This window comes from Oncorhynchus nerka, linkage group LG2 (genome assembly GCF_034236695.1).
Source record: "Oncorhynchus nerka isolate Pitt River linkage group LG2, Oner_Uvic_2.0, whole genome shotgun sequence".
NCBI classification, from domain to species: Eukaryota; Metazoa; Chordata; class Actinopteri; order Salmoniformes; family Salmonidae; genus Oncorhynchus; species Oncorhynchus nerka.
In genome coordinates this window covers 12,375,369-12,391,126 of record NC_088397.1, presented here as the reverse complement: position 1 = coordinate 12,391,126, position 15,758 = coordinate 12,375,369, and the positions used below count along the sequence as shown (strand labels likewise).

The window sequence follows — 15,758 nt, the reverse complement described above, 5'->3', positions numbered from 1 at the left end:
CAGTGCAGTCAGTATGCAGGCCAGGGGACATGAGAATGTCCTGTCATATCACTTCTAACACTGACTGGTCAGACTGGGCTAGTTCTCCCTGGTTGGAACATGCAGGGTCTGGCTATCATATACCAGCAGATACAGTACACAGAGTGAGGGATAGGAGAGAGAGAGAGCTAGAGAGAGAGAAAGTTTGCTTTTGGGCGTGGCAGGACAGGAAGCCTCATGGGCTTTTTGAGTTCCACTCAGGTCAGTAGGCATAATAAGCTCCCTCCCTCCCTCCATCTCTTTCTGCCTCCCCTCTATAGTCTATATTTCCCACCCTTTTCTCCCACTACTTCTCTCCCACCCTTCTCTCTCTCTCTCTCTCTCTCTCTCTCTGTCTCTCACCCCCTCTTGCCCTCCCTCTCTTCCTCCCTTGTCTCACTCTTTTCACCCTCCTCTTCTCCCACTACCTCTCTCTATGACCATTCTCTCTCTCTCTCTCTCTCTCTCTCTCTCTCTCTCTCTCTCTCTCTCTCTCTCTCTCTCTCTCTCACTATTTCTCTTTCAATTCAATTCTCCCTCTCTCTCAACCCCTTCCTCCCTCCCTCCGTCCGTTCCTCCCTCCGTCCGTTCCTCCGTTCCTCCGTTCCTCCCTCCCTCCCTGTCTCCCTCCCTCCCTGTCTCCCTGTCTCAATCCCTGTCTCCCTCTCTGTCTTCCTCCCTCCCTCTTTCATAAGCCCTGTCCCCTTCCGGCTCCTCTACTGGGGCAATCTTCATGCCTCCCTGAGTTCTGTTCATCAGAATGTCAGCCACCATTTAGGAGACAGAATTCCTGCTAGTGCCAGCCAATCACAGTAGCTCAGATCAACCTGCCCCTGTAATCCTTGTGGTTTGTGAGGACACCGTCTTGTTGGGACGTGGTCATACAAGGACATACTGTACATAGGTCCTTACATCAACCCTGGGTAGCTATAGTTTCATGGTGTGCAGATGTGTAGGTTGTCATGAATGTTGTTCTGGAGGCAACTCTGCTAGTGGTCACTAGCTGGCACAGACATAAAGTCATAAAATCTGATTTTAAACCTAATGCCTAACCCTAACCTTATATTAAGACCAAAAGCACATTTATGTTTTCATGAATTTTTACAATCAAGCCAATTTAGACTTTCCAGCTGGCCCATCTAGTGGAAAGGGCTCAGTTCTGCCTCCAGGGCTAGACTCATGACATTAAATGTCAACCTGCTGCAGATGTTCGCCTTTGTCAAGGTTTAGGATAATACCATCTCATACATTAGCAGAGACAGGTAGTAGAATACAAGGCAGAATGGTAGTAGAATACAAGGCAGAATGATAGTAGAATACAAGGCAGGATGGTAGTAGAATACAAGGCAGAATGGTAGTAGAATACAAGGCAGAATGGTAGTAGAATACAAGGCAGAATGGTAGTAGAATACAAGGCAGAATGGTAGTAGAATACAAGGCAGAATGGCAGTAGAATACAAGGCAGAATGGTAGTAGAATACAAGGCAGAATGATAGTAGAATACAAGGCAGAATAGTAGTAGAATACAAGGCAGAATGGTAGTAGAATACACGGCAGAATGGTAGTAGAATACAAGGCAGAATGGTAGTAGAATAGAAGCACAGTGAAGTGTGAATGAACAGCATTCAACAAGGAGGTATTCAGTGGGGTGAAACATTCAGGACGCCACTGTACACGTCAGACAATCATCAATCATATATGTATACACAGGGCCTTCAGAAAGTATTCATACCTCTTGACTTATTCCACATTTCGTTGTGTTACAGTCGGAATTCAAAATTAATTAAACACTATTTTTATCTCGCAATACACACAATACCCCATTATGACAAAGTGAAAACGTTTTTTTGACATTTTTGCACATGTATTAAAAATGAAATACAAAAAAATCTAATTTACATAAGTATTCACACACCCTTTGGCAGTGATTACAGCTGTGAGTCTTTCTGGGTAAATCTCTAAGAGCTTTCCACACTTGGATTGTGCAACATTTACTCATTATTATTTTCTAATTTTTTCAAGTTCTGTCAAATTTTTTACGCCGGGGTATTACATCAGGGAATTAACCATGGAATTAACCAGGGTATTAACCATGGAATTAACCAGGGTATTAACCAGGGAATTAACCAGGGTATTAACCAGGGTATTAACCAGGGAATTAACCAGGGAATTAACCAGGGTATTAACCAGGGAATTAACCAGGGAATTAACCAGGGTATTAACCAGGGTATTAACCAGGGAATTAACCAGGGAATTAACCAGGGTATAACAGCAGGGTATTAACCAGGGTATTAACCAGGGAATTAATTAGGGTATTAACCAGGGAATTAACCAGGGTATTAACCAGGGTATTAACCAGGGAATTAACCAGGGAATTAACCAGGGTATTAACCAGGGAATTAACCAGGGTATTAACCAGGAATTAACCAGGGTATTAACCAGGGAATTAACCAGGGAATTAACCAGGGAATTAACCAGGGTATTAACCAGGGTATTAACCAGGGAATTAACCAGGGTATTACAGCAGGGTATTACAGCAGGGTATTACAGCAGGGTATTAACCAGGGTATTACAGCAGGGTATTACCCAGGGTATTAACCAGGGTATTACAGCAGGGTATTAACCAGGGTATTAACCAGGGTATTACAGCAGGGTATTACCCAGGGTATTACAGCAGGGTATAACAGCAGGGTATTAACCAGGGTATTAACCAGGGTATTAACCAGGGTATTACAGCAGGGTATTACCCAGGGTATTACAGCAAGGTATTACAGCAGGGTATAACAGCAGGGTATTAACCAGGGTATTACACCGGGGTATTACAGCAGGCTATTAACCAGGGTATTAACCAGGGTATTACAGCAGGGTATAACAGCAGGGTATTACAGCAGGGTATTACAGCAGGATATTGTAGCAGGGTATTACAGCAGGGTATTAACCAGGGTATTACAGCAGGGTATTACAGCAGGGTATTACAGCAGGGTATTAACCAGGGTATTACAGCAGGGTATTACAGCAGGGTATTACAGCAGGGTATTACAGCCGGGTATTAACCAGGGTATTACAGCAGGGTATTACAGCAGGGTATTACCCAGGGTATTACAGCAAGGTATTACAGCAGGGTATTACAGCAGGGTATTAACCAGGGTATTACAGCAGGGTATTAACCAGGGTATTACAGCAAGGTATTACAGCAGGGTATTACAGCAGGGTATTAACCAGGGTATTAACCAGGGTATTACAGCAGGGTATAACAGCAGGGTATTACACCAGGGTATTAACCAGGGTATTACAGCAGGGTATAACAGCAGGGTATAACAGCAGGGTATTAACCAGGGTATTACAGCAGGGTATTACAGCAGGGTATTAACCACGGTATTACAGCAGGGTATAACAGCAGGGTATTACACCAGGGTATTAACCAGGGTATTACAGCAGGGTATTACAGCAGGGTATTACAGCAGGGTATTAACCACGGTATTACAGCAGGGTATTACAGCAGGGTACTCTTTAAACCAGGGTCATATTCAGAAAGGCACATCATAGCAAAAAGTGATCTGTGTTCTGATTGGATAAGTTCAGGTTCTAGAGCTCCGCCTCATTGTTTCAATACATTTTGTCCCTACTGAACACAGCCCAGGTTTGACGTCAGCACAAGGTGAATGTAGAGAATTTATAATGTTCCCTGCTGTTGCTGCATTGCAGAGCTCTGTCTCCAGCTGCAGCCAGTCAGCCAGTCAGTTAGTCAGACAACCAGTCAGGTCAGACAGTCAGGCCAGTGAGCCAGTCAAGTTAGACAGTCAGCCAGTCAGTCAGCCAGTCAGGTCAGTCAGGTCAGCCAGCCATGTCAGACAGCCAGTCAGCCAGCCAACCAGTCAGGTCAGTCAGGTCAGCCAGCCATGTCAGCCAGCCAGTCTGCCAGGTCAGACATGCCTTTCAACCAAACAAAGACCTTAGTGCAGCAGTCTACTGTAGGACATTACATAACAACAGTAAGAAAGTGACAGCCTGAGTCACTAGCCATTACAGTCATTAGGCCTGCAGGATAGTTACTTACAGTTATTACCCCCTCAACCGAGTGTGTGTGTGTGTGTGTGTGTGTGTGTGTGTGTGTGTGTGTGTGTGTGTGTGTGTGTGTGTGTGTGTGTGTGTGTGTGTGTGTGTGTGTGTGTGTGTGTGTGTGTGCGTGCGTGCGTGCGTGTGTGGTGTGTGTGTGTGTGCGTACGTACGTGCGCACGTGCGTGGTGTGTGTGTGTGTGTGTGTGTGTGTGTGTGTGTGTGCGTGCGTGCGTACGTGTGTGGTGTGTGTGTGTGTATGTGTGTGTTTGTGTGTGTGTGTGTGTGTGTGTGTGTGTGCGTGCGTGCGTAGATGGCCAGATATGACCAGGTGGTGTCTACTCCACGGGTCAGACAGACATATATGACATGACCAGAGGCCATTACAGTCCCACTAATGGACGTCAGGCTAAGTGACATCAACAACTCAATAATACCTTGTTGCTGGGGAATAAAGCCAGTCATGACCTCTCTGGTTGGACTGTTAACTCTGGTCAGCTTGGACTGTTTCTAAACTTTGATTGGTCAGGTTGATTTGTTTCTAAGTTCTGATTGGTCAGGTTGGACTGTTTCTAAACTTTGATTGGTCAGGTTGATTTGTTTCTAAGTTCTGATTGGTCAGGTTGGACTGTTTCTAAACTTTGATTGGTCAGGTTGGTTTGTTTCTAAACTTTGATTGGTCAGGTTGGTTTGTTTCTACGTTCTGATTGGTCAGGTTGGACTGTTTCTAAACTTTGATTGGTCAGGTTGGTTTGTTTCTACGTTCTGATTGGTCAGGTTGGACTGTTTCTAAACTTTGATTGGTCAGGTTGGTTTGTTTCTACGTTCTGATTGGTCAGGTTGGACTGTTTCTAAACTTTGATTGGTCAGGTTGGTTTGTTTCTACGTTCTGATTGGTCAGGTTGGACTGTTTCTAAACTTTGATTGGTCAGGTTGGTTTGTTTCACAGTTGTGATTGGTCAGGACAGGAGCAGACCAGTTATAGTGCTGTTGGGCTGTCAGGCCAATAACCTACACTGGGATTTGAACATGTTTTCTGTTGGCTGGGGGATTACTGGTGAGAGAACAGGTTTATACTGTCCACACTCACAGGCAAATCACATAATTGCTGTCAATAACCTTCTGGCCATGAGAAACACACTGCTGATAACATTTCAACATTGAGTAAGTGCCAGTAAATGTCTACAACGTATCAATAAAGCCTTAATGGATCCTCAACATGTCAAACGGAATGGAGATTGAGAAGCAACAGGACAGACTATGACTGGATCTGCTAGTATAAGGAATATATTATACATCCTCTAACACATCCATGTTATCAAGGACACAATTACCCACTATACCCCTTTACCCTCATTCTAAATGGTATTATACACACGATTACCCTCTGTCCCTTTCTAAACCCTGGTAACTACAGTACTGAGCAGAGCCACTTAACCATTACTACTGAGGTCTGATGACTCATGGAAGAGCATTCTGGGAAGGTTCAAACACTCCTGCTGCTCTATAGAATGAACTCTGATTCCAGTAATGATGAGTCATAATTATGTGTTCCAGAACCATATTGGAAATAAATGTTGTTTAATAATTGAATGTGTTTTCCTCTGAGGAAAATAAATCAATCAGTGTTTTACTCTGAAGAGATACGCATGAGACAATAAGCAGAGATATAAACTAAAAACATGGATATACAAAAGAAATAGATGTTTTATTGTCACATACACCAGATAGGAACAGTGAAAAGTGTTGTTTTACAGGGTCAGCCATAGTAGTACAGCACCCCTGGAGTAAATGAGGGTTAAGAGCCTTGCTCAAGGGCACATGGACAGATTTGCAGGGTAACTGGAGTGAACTATGGGGCTATAGTATGGACAGACATTATCTTTTTTATTTTTTTTTATTTTTTATTTTACCTTTATTTTACTAGGCAAGTCAGTTAAGAACAAATTCTTATTTTCAATGACGGCCTAGGAACAGTGGGTTAACTGCCTGTTCAGGGGCAGAACGACAGATTTGTACCTTGTCATCTATGGCTACATATGCAATCAGTGTTCTCTGTGTTTAAGGCAAATAAACATACAGATGTAGGGTCTTAATTTGATCCCTCTTTTGTTGCTGAGAATGTTTCTGCACAGCAGGAAATGCAACATTGTAGTATATTCAAGGTTTAAAAAGGCTTTTAAAGTTTGTGATTTCCACCTTAAAATGTCAGACTTGATTTGCCCTAATGAAAAATGTATCAACCCCTACAAAATAACGTCCATTAATTATAATCCACAAAATAATTGACATTTCCTGTTGCTGCAGGATTATTTTTCAAATAAAGATCCTACATCTGTACCATCATTTCAGCTAAAGCTCTCTTTACAAGTGTTTGTTCTCTCTGGTCTTACCTGATGAGTTGCTGATGGACTTAACCACTTCTGAACACAATGGTAGGAATCAGAGGACAGATGAGGAAAACCTCCTGGTTACACCTATAGGGAGAGAGAGAGAATTAAGAATGCTAGAACAAACAGAGAGCAGTCATACACACACACACACACACACACACACACACACACACACACACACACACACACACACACACACACACACACACACACACACACACACACACCTGTTGCCAGATCACCATTCCCCCTACTCTAAATCATGTCCGTGGTTAAGTGGCTAGATACTGTACCAGACTGACAGTATGTACTGAATAAGAGAGGGTAGTCTACTCAAACACAATGGTTGGATTAATGTTGCTGGCAGATTTATGGAGGACTACAGGTGGAGGGGTTAAGCTGATCAGTGTTTTCCCTGAAGCATGCTACTTAAACTGCAGTGTGGAGCAGTGGGCCAAGGCTGGAGGCTTTCATGTAGAAACCTCCTAGTTTGACTAAGAGTGTTTGTGAGTGATCCTATCTACTCTGTCTAGGAGTAATTAGCTGTATTAAGCATCCCAATCTCTATAGCAGACTTCTATGGGTAGTACAATGGGACAGAGGGGCAATCCACAATTACTACAACAAGTCCTCACATTATCCACCAGTGACGAGGGGGCCCATGTGAGCACGTCCACCACAGATAAGAACAATGGGTTTGTTTGGCCCCAGCGACAGACAGACAGTGTGGTTCTTAGGCTGGGAGTCTCTTCGGGGAGCTGGTTCTACATTCATCACCCCAGCACAGTCAGGGGCCCCTGGCAGGACCAAATGCAACATGGCCATTCACACTGACCATCACAGCTACAGGGGAGAGGGGAGAGGGGGAAGACAGGAAGAGGGGAGAAGGGGATGAGGGGAAGGGGAGAAGGGTGACACAACCAACCCGACCAGGCCTGGGGATGTAGCCTTGTTTTTTTGCCAGAAATCCCCAGCAACATGTCAGTGAGTTTCTAGGTTTCTAAAGATTGTCCGTATTCACACAGGGGATGAGGAGAGAGGAGGTGGGGGGGAAGAGAGAGAGAGGGGGAGAGAGAGGGGAGTAAAGATAGATGGGGAAGGAAAGAGGGATGGGGAAGAAGAGAGAGAGGGGGAAGAAGAGCGAGGGGAGGGAGGGAGGAGAGAAAGTGAAAGGGGAGGAGAGAGGGAGAAACAGAGAGAGGGAACAAAAGAGAGATTGGGGAAGGAGAGAGAGAGAGGTGAGGGAGGAGAGCGATAGAGGGGGTGAGGGAGGTGTGAGAGGGGGATGAGGGAGGAGAGAGGTAATGAGAGAGAGAGGGTGTTGAGGGAGGAGAGAAGAGAGAGGGGAAGGAGAGGGAGAGAGAGAGAGAGAGAGAGGGGGGGTGTTGAGGGAGGAGAGGGGGAGAGGGAAGGTAAGATGAGGTTACACAGAAAGCAGTGCTGTAGCAGTAGTGGAGCTTGGCTAAAAGAGAGGGAGGGAGGGAGGGAGGGAGGGAGGGAGGGAGGAGGGAGGCAGGGAGGGAGGGAGGGGGAGGGAGGGAGGGAGGCAGGCAGGCAGGCAGGGAGGGAGGGAGGGAGGCAGGGAGGCAGGGAGGGAGGGAGGGAGGCAGGCAGGCAGGCAGGCAGGCAGGCAGGCAGGCAGGCAGGCAGGGAGGGAGGCAGGCAGGCAGGCAGGCAGGCAGGCAGACAGGGAGGGAGGGAGGGAGGGAGGGAGGGAGGGAGGGAGGGAGGGAGGGAGGGAGGGAGGGAGGGAGTAAAGAACTGTGATGGGAGGGAGCGAGAGCTTGAGGGAGAGCTTGAGTGATTGTGAGGGAAGGTGAATGGAAAGGGGGAGAGAGAGAGATTTGGGAACATCTGCTCAGAACAGCCATGACAATCAGAGATCACAGGAGCAGACAGAAAATGTCCCCTTCACTGAATGCACCACAGCCAGCCTGGTTCAGGGATGGCTTGAAAGGTTCCAGGCTCACAGCAACAGCAGCCATTGTTTTGGCACAGAGAGAGTCAGTCAGTTACAACAGTAGCTGTCAGTGAGCCTTGTCTTGGTCTGTTGCTAAGTGTTAGATCTCTAAGTTTAGAAAACACAAGCAGACAGATGGTTGTAGGGACATGCTCCCTCACTGGACATATTTAGCTCTAGACTGGTTTCAACTCGTCTAGCCTCACCATCATCATCACTATCATCATCCTCTCCATCTGTTGTCATTGAGTAGTGATTTGCACTAACCGATATGCTTGATCATTTATATGAATGAGAAAACACAGCAATAAACATATTAGTTTAAGTGTTGACATGGAGTCATTTATCAGACGCTCTTATCCAGAGACACTTACAGTAGGTTGTGAGTGCAGACATTTTCCTACTGTTCCCCCATGGGAATTGAACCGACAACCCTGGTGTTGCATGTGCTATGATCTACCAACGCTTTTACAGCAATAAACATATTCGTTTAGGATTTATAGCCTTTGCAGAGGAATGATTGAGTGAGATCTGTCTGAAGTGTCCAGTCCAGACTAAGTTTGTGTTGCTCCAGACCTGGAGGTACAGTAAATCATATAGGAGATCTACTCAGAGAGGCTGTGCATTCTGTCCTTCACTTAACCTTCGCTTCGCCCACATCCCTCATCTATAATTCAGTCAGTCAGCCCCCTTGTCCCCACGGACAGACTCCAGCTTCCCGCAGGCACACACACACCCTGGTGTATGTTTAATTCATCAAACCACCAGTCAGAGTTAAATCAACTGGGGATTGGAGGATGAGGAGAGGAGAGTGATGGGGTTGAGATACCACTGCAGACGGGGGGGTGATAATGATGTGTCCATGTCTGTCCATTAGGGGGTGATAATGATGTGTCCATGTCTGTCCATTAGGGGGTGATAATGATGTGTCCATGTCTGTCCATTAGGGGGTGATAATGATGTCCAGGGGTGATAATGATGTGTCCATGCCTGTCCATTAGGGGTGATAATGATGTGTCCATGCCTGTCCATTAGGGGTGATAATGATGTGTCCATGTCTGTCCATTAGGGGTGATAATGATGTGTCCATGTCTGTCCATTAGGGGGTGATAATGATGTGTCCATGTCTGTCCATTAGGGGGTGATAATGATGTGTCCATGTCTGTCCATTAGGGGGTGATAATGATGTGTCCATGCCTGTCCATTAGGGGGTGATAATGATGTGTCCATGTCTGTCCATTAGGGGGTGATAATGATGTGTCCATGTCTGTCCATTAGGGGGTGATAATGATGTGTCCATGTCTGTCCATTAGGGGTGATAATGATGTCTCCATGTCTGTCCATTAGGGGGTGATACTGATGTGTCCATGTCTGTCCATTAGGGGGTGATAATGATGTGTCCATGTCTGTCCATTAGGGGGTGATAATGATGTGTCCATGTCTGTCCATTAGGGGGTGATAATGATGTGTCCATGTCTGTCCATTAGGGGTGATAATGATGTGTCCATGCCTGTCCATTAGGGGTGATAATGATGTGTCCATGTCTGTCCATTAGGGGTGATAATGATGTGTCCATGCCTGTCCATTAGGGGTGATAATGATGTGTCCATGCCTGTCCATTAGGGGGTGATAATGATGTGTCCATGTCTGTCCATTAGGGGGTGATAATGATGTGTCCATGCCTGTCCATTAGGGGGTGATAATGATGTGTCCATGTCTGTCCATTAGGGGGTGATAATGATGTGTCCATGTCTGTCCATTGGGGGGTGATAATGATGTGTCCATGTCTGTCCATTAGGGGGTGATAATGATGTGTCCATGTCTGTCCATTAGGGGGTGATAATGATGTGTCCATGTCTGTCCATTAGGGGGTGATAATGATGTGGCCATGTCTGTCCATTAGGGGGTGATAATGATGTGTCCATGTCTGTCCATTAGGGGGTGATACTGATGTGTCCATGTCTGTCCATTAGGGGGTGATAATGATGTGTCCATGTCTGTCCATTAGGGGGTGATAATGATGTTGCCATGTCTGTCCATAAGAAATGAACTGCATTGATCCACTGTTGCCTTTGAAGTTCCCTTTGAACTCAATCAAATTCAATCAAATTTATTTATAAAGCCCTTTTTACATCAGCCAATGTCACAAAGTGCTGTACAGAAACCCAGCCTAAAACCCAGGCAGGAACCTAGGAAGAAACCTAGAAAGGAACCAGGATTGGAGGAGTGGCCAGTCCTCTTCTGGATGTGCCGGGGGGAGATTATAACAGAATATGGACAAGAACATGTACAACTCTGTTGGAGCTGTCCTTCTGTCTGTCTACATAATATGGAGCTGTCCTTCTGTCTGTCTACATAATATGGAGCTGTCCTTCTGTCTGTCTACATAATATGGAGCTGTCCTTCTGTCTGTCTAATTAATATGGAGCTGTCCTTCTGTCTGTCTAATTAATATGGAGCTGTCCTTCTGTCTGTCTACATAATATGGAGCTGTCCTTCTGTCTGTCTACATAATATGGAGCTGTCCTTCTGTCTGTCTACATAATATGGAGCTGTCCTTCTGTCTGTCTAATTAATATGGAGCTGTTCTTCTGTCTGTCTACATAATATGGAGCTGTCCTTCTGTCTGTCTACATAATATGGAGCTGTCCTTCTGTCTGTCTAATTAATATGGAGCTGTCCTTCTGTCTGTCTAATTAATATGGAGCTGTCCTTCTGTCTGTCTACATAATATGGAGCTGTCCTTCTGTCTGTCTAATTAATATGGAGCTGTCCTTCTGTCTGTCTACATAATATGGAGCTGTCCTTCTGTCTGTCTACATAATATGGAGCTGTCCTTCTGTCTGTCTACATAATATGGAGCTGTCCTTCTGTCTGTCTAATTAATATGGAGCTGATCCCTGCAGTAGACCTACACCAGTAGAACCCTACAGTGGTTACACTCATCTACAGTAGACCTACACCAGTAGATCCCTACAGTAGTTACACTCATCTACAGTAGACCTACACTAGTAGATCGCTACAGTAGACCTACACCAGTAGATCCCTACAGTAGACCTACACCAGTAGAACCCTACAGTGGTTACACTCATCTACAGTAGACCTACACCAGTAGATCCCTACAGTAGTTACCCTCATCTACAGTAGACCTACACTAGTAGATCGCTACAGTAGACCTACACCAGTAGATCCCTACAGTAGACCTACACCAGTAGATCCCTACAGTGGTTACACTCATCTACAGTAGACCTACACCAGTAGATCCCTACAGTAGTTACACTCATCTACAGTAGACCTACACCAGTAGATCCCCACAGTGGTTACACTCATCTACAGTAGACCTACACCAGTAGATCCCTACAGTAGCTACACTCATCTACAGTAGACCTACACCAGTAGATCGCTACAGTAGACCTACACCAGTAGATCCCTACAGTAGTTACATTCATCTACAGGAGACCTACACCAGTAGATCCCTACAGGAGACCTACACCAGTAGATCCCTACAGTAGTTACATTCATCTACAGGAGACCTACACCAGTAGATCCCTACAGTAGTTACATTCATCTACAGTAGACCTACACCAGTAGATCCCTACAGTAGCTACACTCATCTACAGTAGACCTACGCCAGTAGATCCCTACAGTAGACCTACACCAGTAGATCCCTGCAGTAGTTACATTCATCTACAGGAGACCTACACCAGTAGATCCCTGCAGTAGTAACATTCATCTACAGGAGACTTACACCAGTAGATCCCTACAGTAGTTACATTCATCTACAGGAGACCTACACCAGTAGATCCCTGCAGTAGAACTACACCAGTAGATCCCTGCAGTAGTTACATTCATCTACAGGAGACCTACACCAGTCGATCCCTACAGTAGTTACATTCATCTACAGGAGGCCTACACCAGTAGTTCACTACAGTAGACCTACACCAGTAGATCCCTAAAGTAGTCCTACACCAGTAGATCCCTACAGTAGCTGCAGTACATTCATCTACAGGAGACCTACACCAGTAGATCCCTACAATAGCTACATTCATCTACAAAATACCTACACCAGTAGATCACTACAGTAGACCTACACCAGTAGATCCCTACAGGAGACCTACACCAGTAGACCCCTACAGTAGCTACATTCATCTACAGGAGACCTACACCAGTAGATCCCTACAGGAGACCTACACCAGTAGATCCCTACAGTAGTTACATTCATCTACAGGAGACCTACACCAGTAGATCCCTACAGGAGACCTACACCAGTAGATCCCTACAGTAGTTACATCCATCTACATGAGACCTACACCAGTAGATCCCTACAGTAGTTACATTCATCTACAGGAGACCTACACCAATATACCCCTACAGTAGACCTACACCAGTAGATCCCTACAGGAGACCTACACCAGTAGATCCCTACAATAGCTACATTCATCTACAGGAAACCTACACCAGTAGATTCCTACAGTAGCTACATTCATCTACAAAAGACCTACACCAGTAGATCACTACAGTAGACCTACACCAGTAGATCCCTACAGGAGACCTACACCAGTAGACCCCTACAGTAGCTACATTCATCTACAGGAGACCTACACCAGTAGATCCCTACAGTAGACCTACACCAGTAGATCCCTACAGGAGACCTACACCAGTAGACCCCTACAGTAGCTACATTCATCTACAGGAGACCTACACCAGTAGATCCCTACAGGAGACCTACACCAGTAGATCCCTACAGTAGTTACCTTCATCTACAGGAGACCTACATCAGTAGATCCCTACAGGAGACCTACACCAGTAGATCCCTACAGTAGTTACATTCATCTACAGGAGACCTACACCAGTAGATCCCTACAGGAGACCTACACCAGTAGATCCCTACAGTAGTTACCTTCATCTACAGGAGACCTACACCAGTAGATCCCTACAGGAGACCTACACCAGTAGAACCCTACAGTAGTTACATCCATCTACAGGAGACCTACACCAGTAGATCCCTACAGTAGACCTACACCAATATACCCCTACAGTAGACCTACACCAGTAGATCCCTATAGGAGACCTACACCAGTAGATCCTTACAATAGCTACATTCATCTACAGGAGACCTACACCAGTAGATCCCTACAGTAGCTACATTCATCTATAGGAGACCTACACCAGTAGATCCCTACAGTAGCTACATTCATCTATAGGAGACCTACACCAGTAGATCCCTACAGTAGACCTACACCAGTAGATCCCTACAGTAGCTACATTCATCTATAGGAGACCTACACCAGTAGATCCCTACAGTAGCTACATTCATCTACAGGAGACCTACCTACACCAGTAGATCCCTTAGAGATCAGATCTACTGTTTGTAATGAGTCTACTGGGGCTGACTCAGTCATTGGAACACGCGAGATTCCGGAGCGCACGCACGCACACACACTGCAGCAACCTAGCCCATCCTACTCAGCCTCATCCCTAGTTTATTCTCTCCTCAACAACCTACACATTCCCCACACCCCCCCCACATTCCCCCTACACTCCCCACACACCTCACCCACTCCCCACACTCCCCCTCCCACACACACCTCCCCACACCCACCACACACCTCACACTCTCACCCCCCACACTCCCCCCACTCACCACACACCTCCCACACACTGCCCACACACCCCACACACTCCCCACACTCCACAGACTCCTGTCTCTTCTCCTTATCCCACTCCTTGTCTTATAAATCAACAGCCTTCTATCCTCTCCTCCCCTTCTTCCCTCTCTCCCAATCCTCCCTCTATCGTCAGGAGAGTGCCTGGTGGGACATATCTGAGTGGTGATGGATTGAAACGTAATCGTTCTGACAGGCAGCTCACAGGCCACTTGTAAATGCACTGTATAAGCACGCAAGCGACCCACTGCCCACACACGGACACACACACACACACAGGCAAGCATGCACGCTTACATGCATGCACACACACACACACACACACACACACACACATATGATGTGCACACACACAACAAACAACAACAACAAACACTCACCCACAAGTGATCTCACACACACACACACACACACACACACACACACACACACACACACACATCCAGCCTTCGCATTATGGTATGTAAAAGACCAGCAGGTACATACACTGTACTAGCAGGTACATACACTGTACTAACAGGTACATACACTGTACTAGCAGGTACATACACTGTACTAACAGGTACATACACTGTACTAGCAGGTACATACACTGTACTAGCAGGTAAACTGTACTAGCAGGTACATACACTGTACTAGCAGGTACATACACTGTACTAACAGGTACATACACTGTACTAGCAGGTACATACACTGTACTAACAGGTACATACACTGTACAGGGCCTGGAGGCAGCTCTACTTCAGAGAGTGGCCAGGTATGAGAGGCCTGGTGTGAGTGGCCAGGTGTGAAAGGCCTGGTGTGAGTGGCCAGGTGTGAAAGGCCTGGTGTGAGTGGCCAGGTGTGAAAGGCCTGGTGTGAGTGGCCAGGTGTGAAAGGCCTGGTGTGAGTGGCCAGGTGTGAGTGGCCAGGTGTGAGTGGCCAGGAGTGAGAGGCCAGGTGTGAGTGGCCAGGTGTGAGTGGCCAGTAGTGAGAGGCCAGGTGTGAGTGGCCAGGTGTGAGTGGCCAGGTGTGAGTGGCCAGTAGTGAGAGGCCAGGTGTGAGAGGCCAGGTGTTAGAGGCCAGGTGTGAGTGGCCAGGTGTGAGTGGCCAGGTGTGAGAGGCCAGGTGTGAGTGGCCAGGTGTGAGAGGCCAGGTGTGAGTGGCCAGGTGTGAGTGGTCAGGTGTTAGTGGCCAGGTGTGAGTGGCCAGGTGTGAGAGGCCAGGTGTGAGAGGCCAGGTGTGAGTGGCCAGGTGTGAGAGGCCAGGTGTGAGAGGCCAGGTGTGAGTGGCCAGGTGTGAGTGGCCAGGTGTAGGAGGCCAGGTGTGAGAGGCCAGGTGTGAGTGGCAAGGTGTGAGATGTACAGACAGTCCAATAACAGCCTCAATATGTCCTACTTCAAAAGCAACATTTACAGTGAGACATATGGTCTGCAACAAAATATGCAGTACAGAAATAATGTATAGCACCTGGTAGTCCATCATCCCCTACTCATCGACCGTATAACACGCTGTATCCTTAGATCACACACTATGTTGGTGGAAGTCATGGCACAGAACACATATTCATTGTATTTCAATGGACCGTTGGCATCACAAAATATATTCCCATGAATGGACAATAAAGTTTGGTATCCATACAGGCCATTTCTGCGACATGCTTCATGTTGTCTGCTGGATAAGTCC

At 46.4% G+C, this 15,758-nt stretch overlaps 1 protein-coding gene across 1 annotated transcript in view; it reads right to left on the bottom strand.

The window, feature by feature from the left end:
• Positions 1–15,758, bottom strand: part of LOC115126861 (microtubule-associated protein 2-like) — a 102,857-nt gene that overhangs the window by 45,878 nt on the left and 41,221 nt on the right. The window contains exon 3 of the mRNA XM_065023244.1: positions 6,468–6,551. The gene's annotated coding sequence lies outside the window, so the exon portion shown is untranslated. The remainder of the gene's footprint in view (positions 1–6,467; positions 6,552–15,758) is intronic.